Raw genomic sequence first — 14,314 nt, 5'->3', positions numbered from 1 at the left:
CGACACACCCAATGCCTGAGTTTTAAATTTTATAAACTTTTCTGTGGCATAGTTAATTTTTTCGTTGTGCCCTTACGTGTTTTTCCTCTTTGGGAAAGTCCCTTATCTTGGGACAATTTTACAGTAAAAATGAATAGTTTCAATTTTTTTTTTTTTTTTTTTTGGTTTTTCGAGACAGGGTTTCTCTGTGGCTTTGGAGCCTGTCCTGCAACTAGCTCTTGTAGACCAGGCTGGTCTTGAACTCACAGAAATCCGCCTGCCTCTGCCTCCCAAGTGCTGGGATTAAAGGCATGCACCACCACCGCCCGGCAAGTTTTCATCTTAAAGTGATTTTGAAGCTCCTCTCCCAAAGATATATATGTTTTGTAATAATCACTTCTGGCATCTGCTTTGATGGTTTTGTCCCATTTTATTCTTTTCAGTTTTACAAACTTTAGAAAGCATTACCTTTTGGTTAAGATCGCTTTATTTCAGTGAAAGTACAGGACGCTGATTTAAGGTGTAGTGTGTGATGCCTTAGAAACTGCTTTTCTTCAAATCGTGGACACCACATTCAAAAGAGCTACTCGCATGACATAGAGTTTTTATTAGAATAATGGCCTGCATTAAATGACAGACTTTCTAGGAAGAGGACAGCACCTCATTTTAGGATGAACATTTATTCAGAGGGTGACTCTTGAACAAGCTTCCTTTCAAGACTGTCCAGCATTTATGTAAAGAACTGGCTTTAGTTAAACAGTGAATTTAAAAAGAAATTGGTTCTGTCTGTCTGTCTATCACCTAGCATTTTTCTACTTATTTTCAGACAGTGTCTCTCTAAAGAGTCATGGCTGTCCTGGAACTAGCTGTGGAGAACAGGCTGGCCTTGAACTGCCAGAGAGCGTCCTGCCTCTGCTTCCAGGTTGTTTGGATTAAAAGTGTGTGCTATCAAGCTTGGCTCAAAAATATTGATATTTAAAACTTTGTATCATTTTGAAATTAGAATTTAGTTACTTTATTTAATTATTGTCTTTCTCTCCATCCCCCTCTATGTATCCCAATGATAATGCCCTTTTTCTTTGTTTATTACATATATATGTGTGTTATTGTGTGTGCATACATGTGTGTTTATGTGTGTATTCCTAAACACAGACATTAAAACTGATTAGTTTGTATAGTGTCACTTATGTATGTGTGTGTGTGTGTGTGTGTGTTCAAGGCAGAGCATTTGGCATTGGATAGCCAATCTGGGGCTCTTTGCTGGGGAAGAGTATTTTTCATGCTCTGAACATTTCTTGTTTTGTTCTATGTTGTTGGGATTTGTTTCCACGCATGCTTGTTTGCTGCTGTTTGTTTATTAAGGCAGGGTTTTTCTGTGTAGCCCTGGCTGTCTTGAAACTTACTCTGTAGACCAGGTTGGCCTCAAATTTATGAAATTAGCCTCCCTCTGCCTTCTGAGTGCTGGGATTAAAGGTGTGTGCCACCACTGTCAGGCTATTATCAGGGTTCCTTTCTTACCTGTTTTTTGTTTTGTTTTGTTTTTTTGTCTAAAGCTCAGGCCTCATGAGCTTCCTACTTCCAGGTCAGCAAATCTATCCTTGTTCTCCTTATAAAGAGGCAGCCAGGCCCAGAGGACACTGTAGCCCTGTAGCAAAAGGAGGATTTGGATGGGAAGGATCTACTTTAGTATAGGGCTTGGGATTTTGGAAATGAATGACTCTTCACCTAAAAACTCACTTTTTATGGAACAGATCAAGTTTTTCTTTAAAGGTAGTTTTTTTTTTATTTGAAGGATTGACTCTCCTTTAAATTGATGTTTTATAGAAATTATAATATTTTTGTACACGTTGAAAATTCATTTAAGGATTGGCTTAATAGTAACTCCACAAAGCAATGTTTGACAACCATACTAATTAAGGCAACTAAAAGCATTAAGTCCTTTTTATTGATGGCTAGATAAACAGGAGTCTTGTGCCTCTGAAATATTTCTTGGAATCCAAGTTACTTGTACAGAGTTTTTAATGGGAAAAACCTCAGAAACAATATTTCATTAACATCAACATTCGATAATGATCAGGGTAATTTATAATGCTCACTCCAGACATGTTATGTCAGTTACTTTCTTATCCATAGTTCTGTGATATTTTGGTTTACTTTAATTATTTTGGTGAATACATGTGGACCATAGTCATGGCCGTGGAACTCTCAAATGTGTGGGCATTGCAGGGTGGCATAGAGAGGGCTGAACACTGTGTAAAAGCAACATGGAGTCAGGACAGGGTGGTGTTACCCTCAATGTTTCAGACCCTTTGAAATTGACTTTCAGTGAAAATGGTCGACAGGTTAGATATTTATTTCTTGACAGGATTGCTCTGTGTAGCACTAGCTGTCCTGGAACTTGATCTGGACATCAGACTTGAACTCACAGAGATCCTCCTGCCTCTTCCTCCTGAGTGCTGGGACCAAAAGCTTGGAGCATTACTGCATAGCTAGGTTAGGAATTTATTTAAAAGACTGACTTTTCATTTGAAAGGTTGATTTCATGAAAAAGTCAGCCTTCATGGGAAGGATCAGTTTCTCATTGAGATCCCTAAGGCCAAGGAAGGACAGGGTAAATTTTCATTGTGTTGATTCTTTGTTTTCTTTGGACTTGAGTTTCCCTCCACACACCAGCACTTCAGAACCCAGAGAGTAGTCATTTTATTCAGTGTGTGACTGTCTCAGTTTTTCAGATCTGCACAGTGTTCCAGTAACATCCCCAGGGAAAGGCAAATGCCTTGAGGCAAGATCCTGTATCCTGGAGCAGGGACAAGCATCTCTTGAGAATGGAACTCTCCACCCAAACAAAGGAGGCTTTCTGAGGCCACACTTGCAGATGCAAAACTAGGCTAGAGATGACCACTGGGTCTGGAGTGCTCTAAAGGCTGCAGAGAACTCTCTGGACACAATAGCATCCTAGCTTGCTCCCTGGTAAGCCCTGCTAACCTGACCATGTCCTACTTTCTAATCTTAACTTTCAGATACATATTGGTAAAGCTCTGTAATATCCTTTTCTGTTTCTCTTTTATTTTTTAAATATTTATTTATTTACTTATTTATTAGTTATACAATATTGTGTCTGTGTATATGCCTGCATACCAGAAGAGGGCACTAGAACCCATTACAGATGGTTGTCAGCCACGATGTGGGTGCTGGAAATTGAACTCAAGACCTTTGGCAGAGCAGGAAATGCTCTTAACCTCAGAGCCATCTCTCCTGCCCCCTTCTGTTTCTCTTTTAAAACAATCCTTTATTTTAGGGTGTAATTTAGACTGCAGACATTTGGTTTTCATCTAAAACTACTTTTAACTATCTTCATCCAAAGTAAATTTTATTCAAACACAGAACGTATGTTCTGGAACTTGCTAGTAGATCAGGCTGGCCTATGCACTCAGAGTGCTGAGACCAAAGGCCATGTGCCAACAAACTTACTAAGACAGACATGCTTTTATTCTAAATCCAGTTTTATTTTGTCCTTTATAGAAAATGTTAAAAGCACATATCTGACATAATCAGGCAACAAATAGTCTTGAGGTTTGTTGAATAGAGTCAACCCCCCAAAAGCCCCAAGTTGGGCTTCCAAATGACTCTGAAGTTACCTACTGAACATGCTGTAGGATGTTAGTTACCACTGTGTCTATTGCCATTACCATAATGAAGAGGAAATTTAACATATAGATTTATATGTATTTAATAAACATTTATTTTCCATATCCTATATCTCATAGTTTTGATTTTTAAAATTCATATATGTTATTTGTATGCTGAGACTCTTCTTTGATGAGTTCCAGGAGATCAGACACCCTCTATGGTGATTTGTAGGCACCAGGCACACATGTGGTACACAGGAACACATGTATGTAAAATACTAGTACACATCAAATGAGTAACAAAATTAAATAATCTTGGATGGTCTGGAGAGAGATACCTTAGAGGTTTCATTATATGTCGCTTTTGCAGAGGGTCCAGGGTTAATACACAGCACCCACAATTTCCTGGGAATCTGAAATACTCTTCTGGCCTGTGTGGGCACCGGGCACACACAATGTGCACAGATATCCATGCAGGAAAAACACTCCTACATATAAAATGAAAGAAAGTAGGTCTCTTTAAAATACACCCTTAAAAAGAAAGAAAAGAAACAAGCCAGGACATGGTTGATGGAGCACCCCTTTTATCCCAGCACTCAGAGAGAGAAACCCTGTCTTCAATTCAAAACAAACAAACAAACAAAAAGGAAAAGAAATGAAACAAATTGTTATTTGTTATTATTCTAATGAAATGACTTTAATATCCTTTGGGTATACTCAGTAAAGGCAATGATTTGTTACCACAGATAATTTAAAAAGGAAATAATATTTAAGTATCAGGAAACAATCTGTTTAAAAAAGAATAGGTTGAGGGCTGGAGAGATGGCTCAGTGGTTAAGAGCATAGCCTGCTCTTCCAAAGGTGCTGAGTTCAATTCCCGGCAACCACATGTTGGCTCACAACCATCTGTAATGAGATCTGGTGCCCTCTTCAGCCTTGTAGACATACATGCAAACAGAATACTGTATACATAATACATAAATAAACAAATATTAAAAAGAATAGGCTGACATTCACCTGCTTCTGCCTCTCAATTGCTGAGACTAAAGGCCATTGCCAACACCATTTGGCAAAATAAGTTTATTAAAAAAATAAGCAAACAGTACATTCCATAAAGTATTTAAATATCTTACATTCTTCCACTTTATTTCTCTTCAAGATGGTGTACTTCTTAATGTTGTGCTCAATTTATTTTAAGGTTTTGTAAAATCGTTTCATGGGTCTCCAAATATGTAAGTATTAATGAGTACTTAAGAATTTATCGCTTGGGGCTGTGGAAATGGCTCAGTGGTTAGGAGCACTAACTGCTCTCTCAGAGGACCCAGGTTCAATTCCCAGCACCCACATGGCAGCTCACAACTGTCTGAAGTTACAGTTCCAGGGGATCTGACACCTTCATACCAATGCACATAAAATAAAGTTAAATAAACCATAAAAATATTTTAAAAAAGAATTTATCGCTTAACTGAGTCAAAAGTACCTAGGATCTTTTTTGCTTATTAATTTCATTTCTTAATTTATTATTGTGTTAGCGTGTTTTTGGTTTTTTGAGACAGGGTTTTTCTGTGTGACAGCCCTAGCTGTCTTGGAACTCACTTTGTAGACCAGGCTCATCTTGAACTCAGAGAATCCATCTGCCTCTCCCCTTTGAGTGCTGGAATAAAAAGATGCGAAACAACATACAGGAAATTTTTTTCTTACCTTCGATTTATTCAGTGGACATCCATAAGTCTCATCTCTCCGACATGAACTATGCAGAAGAAGATGTGTCTTAAAGCCAATGGGTATTGGGTAGTTTCACCTATGAATGGGATTTCCCAAGCTCTCTAGTGCTCTTGAGTGTGATGGAATCTGAACTCACAAAGGAATGGAGAGGGTTGGGCTGTCAGCAAGTGAGAGCACAGATCACCTGTCCATCAACAGATCCTAAAGCACTCTGGAGTGATCTTCCACGAAGAACTTTGAAATCTCATGACAATGTCCTCCATTCAAGCAGAGATCAGAGAAGCTTAGGCGAGAGAAGGGGGCTGAGAGGAGCTGCAGCTGGGCATTCAGAGAATTCATCTTGAAGAGAACACCTGGACTCTGGCTCTGAGATTACTAAGGTGAGCTCTGTGAACTGAATGAGCCTCTTGTGAAATGCCTCCAAAAAGATCTCTGCGCTGTGCAATCAATAGTCTGCTTCTGGTCACAAATGAAAAGAAAAACCTTTCATCCATGTGACCAGAACATTTCTGTCTCATGCTGCCCCAGCAGAATCTCAAGGGGACAGATCCCATCCTCACAGCCAGAAGGCATGGCAGCATGAGATCCAGGCAGCCCAGATGTGGTGGTCTGCCCACTGCACCCGCCAACCTATACACCCTCATTTCAACTGCTAGGGCATCAGCATGGGGTGCGTTGTCACTGGTAAAGTAATTGGGTCCTTTGTTCATAACTCATCTGTTGATGGTTTTACTGAAGGCGATCCTAAGGCTCATGTCTGAATGCTTCGTTCCTAGTTGGTGGTACTTTTGGAAGAATACGGAGGTGTGAAGTTTTGGAGGCAATATATCATTGTGAATGAAAGTTAAGATCTCAAAGACCCCGATTGTGAACTTAAGGAGTAGGTTCTCCCTCCCCCCAGTCGCTTTCTCTTTGTCCCTCCCTTTCCTACTCCCCTTTCCCTTTACCTTCTTTCTGGTGCCTGATCAAGATATGAGCTCTCTCTTTTCCATTGGGTTGGGTGGGAGGTCTTAGGACACTTGACCGGTCAAAACGTATCTTTGCCAAAGGCAGTCGGTACTGAATCTGCTACCTAAAGAAATCGGGTGAATTTTAGTGTTTATACAAACGGTGGCTAGGCGAGTGTAGAGGACGCAAAAACAAAACAAAACAAAAAAAGAAAACAAAAAACAAAAAAACAAAACAAAAAAAAAAAAAGAGAGAGAGAGAGAAAGCAACCCGGGGCGTCCTGAGACCTCATCTGGTGTGGACTCGCCCTTGAGCCTCAGACAGTTCTTGCAGCGGTTTGCCCAGGTAGTCGTGACCGTGGTTCGTGGTTCAGGTGGAATCCCGCGGCAGTCTGCCTGGCAGAGCCTGATTCAGTCTGAAAAACGAAAGAGGCAACGGAGAAAATAACGGACGCGGTTTGAAATCGCGATCGGACTGCAACTCGAGCTTGCTGACATCCAATCGGAAGTCGACTCGGTGGATGAATCTTGGCACTCGCGGACAGCGGAGCAGGAGCCGGGAAACCACTAGCGCTGGCCCCGTGCACCCGGAATCTTGAGTGCCCGCGCCACAGCGACCTTGGCGGCTGGCGGTGTAGAAGCTACTGTACTGCGTCTGGCAGGCGGAGCTGCGTTTGGCGTCAGAAGCGTTTATGCTTTCGGCCCGTGTCTTCTTCATTGGCTCCAGTGAGCGTGAGAAACGGTCAGGCAGGCGTGGACTGGCGTCTTGCCCGCTGGAGGGGCACTCGTAGGAACCTTAGCCTCGCCGCGACCGGTGAAAGGAGAGAGATGGCAGTCCGTCCGTCCGTCGGAGAGAAGGTCACTCTTGAGTCCTGACCCGTGATGTCCCTGAAAACCATTGCGCTGGCGCGATGGAGATTAGGTTGTGGGAAAAAACAACAAATTTGTCCATTTCAATTAGGCTCAGGTGGGATGTCTTGGGACACTTGCCCGACCAGCAAGTGCCGACGGCAGTCGGTACTGAATCTGCTACCGAAAGAAATCGGGTGAATTTTCAGCGTTGATATAAAAGCCAAGTGTAGAGAACTCGAAAACGAAACGAAATCGCAGCGTCCTAATCGCATCTGGTGCACACTCAAACCCGGGCGTCAGTAGCGTTTTGCTCAAGTCCTCGGGACCGTGGTTCGTGGTTCGGGTGGAATCCCGCGGAAGAGCCACTTTGTAGAGCCTGATTCAGGCCCAAAACGAAAGGACCAAAGCAGAAAATCACGAATGCGGTTAGAAATTGCAGTCGGATTGCAGCTCGGGCCTGCTGACAGCCTTTCAGAAGTTGGCTGGGCTGACGAAACCCGTACAAGCCTGGAGTGTGGATAATTGGCGGGCAAAATTGCTAGCCCTGGTGTTGTGCACGGAGAATCTCCACTAGGCTGAGTGCTGGCGCCACAGGGATCTCAGAGGTGAAGAAGTGTCTGGTCTGTAGCTGGCAAGCTGAGAAGCTGAGCTGTAGACTGTATAGGAAGGGTTATTTTTATCTATCTATCTATCTATCTATCTATCTATCTATCTATCTATCTATCTATCTATCTACCTATCTATCTATCTATCTATCTATCTATCTATCTATCTATTTATTTATTTTTGACTTCTGGTTGGGACTTCTTCATTTACCCAGGGGCGAGTGAGAAGCAGTCAGGACAACATGGTTGCCTGTCTTTCCCAAGGCAAGAGAGCACCCAGGACCTCAGCAGTGCCATGACCAGGAAAAAAGAGAAAGGGGCCATAGTAGACAGCTCAGTGCTGGAGTCGTGGACAGTGCTTTTTAGTCAGGGCAACACAAAAAATGCTGCTGCAGTGGGGATTTGGTCGGGCAAACACCAATATTATCATCTTCCAGGGGCGGTGTCAGATGTCTTGGACACTTCCCTGGCCAAAACGTGCCTTTGCCAATGGCAGCAGACACTGAGTCTGCTAAGGAAAGAAATCCCACGAATTTTCAGCGTTTATGAACGACAGCGCTGCTGAGACTAAAGGAACCGAAAAACGAACGGAACCGCGGTGTCCTGACTGCATCTGAGCTATAGATCAAGCATTTATAATTAATATAAGCCTCTGAGTGGTAATTTGGGAACAGCTATCAGGACAGGGAGTAAGCTGTGAGGACAAAAGGCGGCCTTTATACATATCTGTGAGTATCTGGCTACCCGCTGGGCTACATAATGATGAAACCTTGTTGTAAATAAGAAAACATGCAAAACTGCCTGCATTTTTAAAACTTTTTTGTTTAAGATTTATTTATTGGTTATATACAGCATGTTTTCCTGAACACCAAAGAGGGTATCAGATATCATTACAGATGGTTGTGAGCCACCATGTGGTTGCCAGGAATTGAACTCAGGACCTCTGGAAAAGCAGTCAGTGCTCTTAACCTCTGAGGAATCTCTACAGCCCAAACTGCCTGCATTTTAATGGTATAATAGAATAAAACAGGATTCAAAGGCTATTGTAGGTGTAACCATGTTTTATTAATTGAATAAAACATGTTAATAAATGCATGTCAATAAAAAGTTTAATTTATAACTTTGTAGGGAAGGAAGGACAGGTAAAACTCTGGCCAAGTTCTTTGACTGGTTTAAGAATTTATGAGGCTTGGAGAGAGATGGTTCAACAGTCAAGAGTCCTGGTTGCTCTGTCAGAGGACCTCAGGTCTACTCCCAATATCAGTATGTTATCTTCTAGTCATATTTGATTTATGTTTTACTAAATAAAGCTTGTTTTAAATAAATAAAGCTGTGTGATTGCCGACGCAACAGTGACCCCTGCTGAAAATTTCAGGTGGTTTTGTTTGGTTTCAGCAAAGTCACCTTTATAGAAGTTGTCTTGTATTTGCAGACTCACAGTGACATCTGGATATCATCAGTATGCTCAACAGATAGCTTTAGGATGTGTCTTAGTTTTCTATTACTGTGAAAAGTTGCCATTGCCTAGATAACTTATAAAAGAAAACATTTAATTGGAGGCTTCTTTACAGTTTCAGAGAGTGCATGACCATAAAGATGGGGAGGGGAGGGCAAGCAGGCATGCATGGCACTCTAGCTGACAGGTTAGATCTGGTCTGCGCGCACACACACACACACACACACACACACACACACACACACACAGAGAGAGAGAGAGAGAGAGAGAGAGAGAGAGAGAGAGAGAGAAACAGACAGAGAGTGACAGAGAAACTGGACTTGTGTGGGACTTCTGAAACTCCAAAGCCCACCTGCAGTGACACACCTCCTCCAACAAGCAACCCATTCCAATCCTACCTAAGATCTCCGCCAAGTGGGAGTCAAACTTTAAAAAGAAGTTTCAAATGTATAACTTCCTTAAGATTCACTTCTGTGGATTGTTAAAAGACTGACAGATGGGGTTGGAGAGATGGTCAGTGGTTAAGAGCCCTGACTGCTCTTCCAGAGGACATGTGGTTTTTGCTTAGTTGTTTGAGAGAGAATCTTGCCTCTCAACTCATTGAGATTTGCCTTCCTTTGCTTTGAAGTGTTGGCATTAAAGACATGTACCACCCCACCTTGCTGAATAAGAGAACACTTTTAAGTTGGGAGAGTAGGCCCCAGCCCCTGGCATCTATCCCAGCCCCCAGGCCTGAGAGTTATATTGGTCTGAACTCCAAATCCCAGCAAGCCATGTTCTGACCCCTCCCTGGGGGGGGGGGTCAGAACCACTCCCACAGAGTATTTAAATGAACTCCCAAAAGAGGAACACTGGTCTCTGTTCCTTACTCCTGATTGCACTGCACTTGCAGCTCCTGGTTTCCCCTCAGGGCCACCTTTTTGGGTCTTGGTTACCTCACTCAGGATGGTGATTTCTATTTCGGTCCATTTTATGCAATTCAAGATGTCATTTATTTATTTATTATTATTTTTTAACCATTGAGTAGTACTCTAATGTGTAAATGTGCCACATTTTCTTTATCCATTCTTCAGTTGAGGGGAATCTAGGCTGTTTCCAGGTTCTGGCTATTACAAATAATGCTGCTATGAACATAGTTGAACATATGTCTTTGTAGTATGATTGAGCATCTTTTGGTATGTGCCCAAGAGTGGTTTTGCTGGGTCCTGCAGTAAGTTGATTCCCCATTTTCTGAGAAACAGCCATATTGATTTGCGGCGGACTTCTTGACCGGTGACGGAAGAACGACCACCACACCAGGATTCCACTCAGATCACGCTTTACTGGAGTGCCCTTGATTGATGGGGAGCAGGAAAGGAGGGGGCAGGAAAGCGAGGGACAGGGAGCAAAGGGGCAGGGAGCACAGGGGAGAGGCAGCAGGAAGCGAAGGGGGAGTAGGAGCAGGAAGTGAAGGGAAGGGGCGCACTTAGGCAGCCGCTTAAATAGGGAATTGGCACACGGGTCGCCCTGTGATTGGCTGCCACCAACAGCTGACACCAGACCTCATCGGGATAGGCTCAAGAATCTACATCCACCGCGCCTGCGGGAAGCGGGGAGCGCAGCTCTCAAAGCCATAGCCAAATATGGAGTTGTTTGTAACAAACAAGACAGGATGTCGGAGCCATCTTGTAATGGCGTCCTGTCCGGCTCACTACATTGATTTTCAAAGTGGTTGTACAAGTTTGCATTCCCACCAGCAATGAATGAGTGTTCCCCTTATTCTGCATCCTCTCTAGTATAAGCTATCATTGGTGTTTTGAATCTTAGCCATTCTGACAGGTCTAAGATAGAATCTCAGAGTTGTTTTGATTTTCATTTCCCTGATGGCTAAGGATGTTGAACATTAGCTTAATGTTCTTTCAGTCATTTGAAATTCTTCTGTTGAGAATTCTCTGTTTAGTTCTGTACCCCATATTTAATTGGATTATTTGGAATTTTTATGTCTAATTTCTTGAGTTCTTGATATATTCTGGAGATCATTCGTCTATCTGATGTGGGGTTCTTTTCCATCCAGTAGGCTGCCTGTTTGTCTTATTGACTGTGTCCTTTGCTTGACAGAAGCTTCTCAGTGTCAGGAGTTCCCATTTATTTATTGTTGCTCTCAGTGTCTATGCTACTGGGGTTATAGTTAGGAAGAGGTCTCCTATGCCCATGCATTGAAGGCTACTTTCCATTTTCTCTTTTATCAGGTTTTGTGTAGTCAGATTTATACTGAGGTCTTTAATCCATTTGGGCTTGAGTTTTGTGCATGTGGATGATTCCATTGGTTAACCTCTTGTTTTTATGCCACTACCAGGCTGTTTTCAGTATTGTAATTCTGTAAATAGAGCTTGATGTCAGGCATGGTGATGTATTGTAGGGAGGGGGACCCTTGTTCTGGCCGCCATGCTAGTTTGACCTCCGAAATAATCACCCAGAAATCGTATTAATTAAATCACTGCCTGTCCCATTATCTCTAACCTCTTATTGGCTAACTCTCACATCTTGATTTAATCCATTTCTGTTATATTACCATGTGGCAGTGGCCTGCCGGGAAAGATTCGGCATGTCTGTCTCTGGCAGGTCCATGGTGGCTCTCCCTCTGCCTTTCTTCCCAGCATTCAGTTCTGTCTACTCCGCCTACCTAAGTTCTGCCCTATCAAAAAGCCAAGGCAGTTTCTTTATCCAACCAATGAAAGCAATGCATAAACAGAAGGATCTCCTACACCAGCGATGCCTCCAGAAGTTTTTTATTTTGTACAAGATTGTTTTGGCCTTCTGGGTTTTTGTTTTTCCATATGAAGTTGATTATTCTTCTTTCAAGGTCTGTGAAGAATTGCGTTGAGGTTTTGATGGGGATTGCACTGAATCTGTAGATTGCTTTTGGTAGGACTGTCATTTTTATTATGTTGGTTCTCCTTATCCAAGAACATGGGAGATCTTTCCATTTTCTGGTATCTTCTTCAATTTCTTTCTTCAAAGATTTAAAGTTCTTGTTGAATAGGTCTTTCACATCTTTGGTTAGTGTTATCTCAAGATATTTTATGTTATTTGTAGCTATTGTGAAAGGTGATATTGTTCTGATTTCTTTCTCAACCCCTTTATTGTTTGTATATAGCAGGGCTACTGATTTTTAATTTTTGAGTTGATCTTGTATCCTGCCACACCACTGAAGATATTTATCAGTTGTAGGAATTCCTTGCTAGAGTTTTTGGGGTCACTTATGTATACTATCATATTATCTGCAAATAGTGAAAGTTTGACTTTTTACTTTCCAATTTGTATCCCCTCGATCCTCTTTTGATGTTTTATTGCTCTAGACAGAACTTCAAGAACTATGTTGGAGATATGGAGAGCGTGGACAGCCTTGTCTTGTTCCTGATTTTAGTGGAATCGCCTTGGGTTTCTCTCCATTTAATTTGATGTTGGCTGTCTACTGCTATGTATTGCTTTTATTATGTCTAGACATGTTCTTTGCATCCCTGATTTCTCCAAGACCTTTATCATGAATGGGTGTTAGGTTTTGTCAAATGCTTTTCTCAGCATCTAATGAGATAATCATATGGTTTTTCTTCTTTAAGTTTTTTTAAAATATGTATTTATTTATTTATTATGTATACAATGTTCTGTCTGTGTACATGCCTGCAGGCCAGAAGAGGGCACCAGACCTCATTCCAGATGGTTGTGAGCCACCATGTGGTTGCTGGGAATTGAACTCAGGACCTTTGGAAGAGCAGGCAATGCTCTTAACCGCTGAGCCATCTCTCCAGCCCCCTTCTTCTTTAAGTTTATTTATACGATGGATTACATTGATAGATTTTTTTATATATTGAACCATCCCTGCATCTCTGGGATGAAGCTGACTTGATCATGGTTAGTGATTCTTTTTATGTTTCTTGGATTCTGTTTGCTAGTATTTTATTGAGTATTTTTGCATCAACGGTCATGAATGAGATTGGTCTGTAATTCTCTTTCTTGGTTGAATCTTTGTGTGGTTTTGGTATCAAGGTAACTGTAGCCTCATAAAGAGTTTGGTAATGTTCCTTCTGTTTCTATTGTGTGGAACACTTTGAGGAGTACAGGTATCAGCTCTTCTTGGAAGTTCTGGTAGCGTTCTGCATTAAGACCATTCAGCCCTGAGCTTTTTGTGGTTGGAGGGTTTGTGTATCTTGTTGATTTTCCCCAAGAAGCAGCTCTGTGTCTCATTGATTCTTTGTATTGTTTTCTTTGTTTCTATTTTATTGATTTCAGCACTCAATTTGATGATTTCCTGTCTTCTACTCTTCCTGATTTTGTGACTTTGAGGCAACTTGATCTACAAAGGAAATTCCAGGACAGCAAGGACTGTTGCACAGAGAAGTCTGTCTCGAAAAACCATAAAAAATGAATAAATTATTTCTCTGATTAGTATTTTGTGTCTCAACTTCAATTCCTCATGCCCAGAAACTTCTGCTTCTGGTAAGTCTTCCGATAAGATTGTGCCAAAGTCTCCTGAATAAAACCTCCATTTCATTTTCCAGTCAAAAAATAACCTGCTTGCGAATCTCGCCTTTCTTATTGCAAATACGCAAACGTTCTGTGCGTTTGGGGTTTGTACTCAGAGGGACAAACCCAAGTCTAAATGCCTTAGATTTCCCAGGAGAAAGTCCCAAAGGTTGCTAGGGAGACCTGCTTTGAGAAGCTTTTTGGTACCTGGGCCCTCCAGCTTGAGCCTTGGCTGCCACCTAGTGGAAACAGCACGCAACCTCTGCCGGATCGGTCGCCCTGGGAGACGACACTAGCTTTGCATCTTGGCATCTGCCCCAGTAAGAACACTTAGTAAAGAGCTACAGTGCAGATTCTCAAGAAAACCCACAGAGAGCAATAAGCGGATGGATGGATGGATGGATGGATGGATGGACGGACGGACGGACAAATAAATAAATATGACCTGAGCTTCACCCTCTGATCCCCATGGTGGAGTGAGTACTGACTTGGTGGCTGTTCCCTGACCTCCACAGCGAGCTGCGGGTCTAGCATGCCTGCACGCACTCACATATCATGAGTAACACACACACATAAGAAATAAAAAGTTACTCCGGGCAGCAGCTGCGCACGCCTTTA

General features: G+C 42.1%; 1 protein-coding gene across 7 annotated transcripts in view; it reads left to right on the top strand.

The window, feature by feature from the left end:
- The window catches only part of LOC142851871 (uncharacterized), a 70,436-nt gene that overhangs the window by 6,820 nt on the left and 49,302 nt on the right, over positions 1-14,314 (top strand). For 6 of the 7 annotated variants that reach the window (XM_075975999.1, XM_075976001.1, XM_075975996.1 and 3 more), the window contains exon 2: positions 13,463-13,669. The exons of the other annotated variant lie outside the window; for it this stretch is intronic. The gene's annotated coding sequence lies outside the window, so the exon portion shown is untranslated. The remainder of the gene's footprint in view (positions 1-13,462; positions 13,670-14,314) is intronic. 7 annotated transcript variants of the gene reach the window in all.

This window comes from Microtus pennsylvanicus, chromosome 6, assembly GCF_037038515.1.
Source record: "Microtus pennsylvanicus isolate mMicPen1 chromosome 6, mMicPen1.hap1, whole genome shotgun sequence".
NCBI lineage: Eukaryota > Metazoa > Chordata > Mammalia > Rodentia > Cricetidae > Microtus > Microtus pennsylvanicus.
The sequence above is the reverse complement of the archived record's forward strand: the minus strand, read 5'-3'. Positions and strand labels throughout refer to the sequence as shown.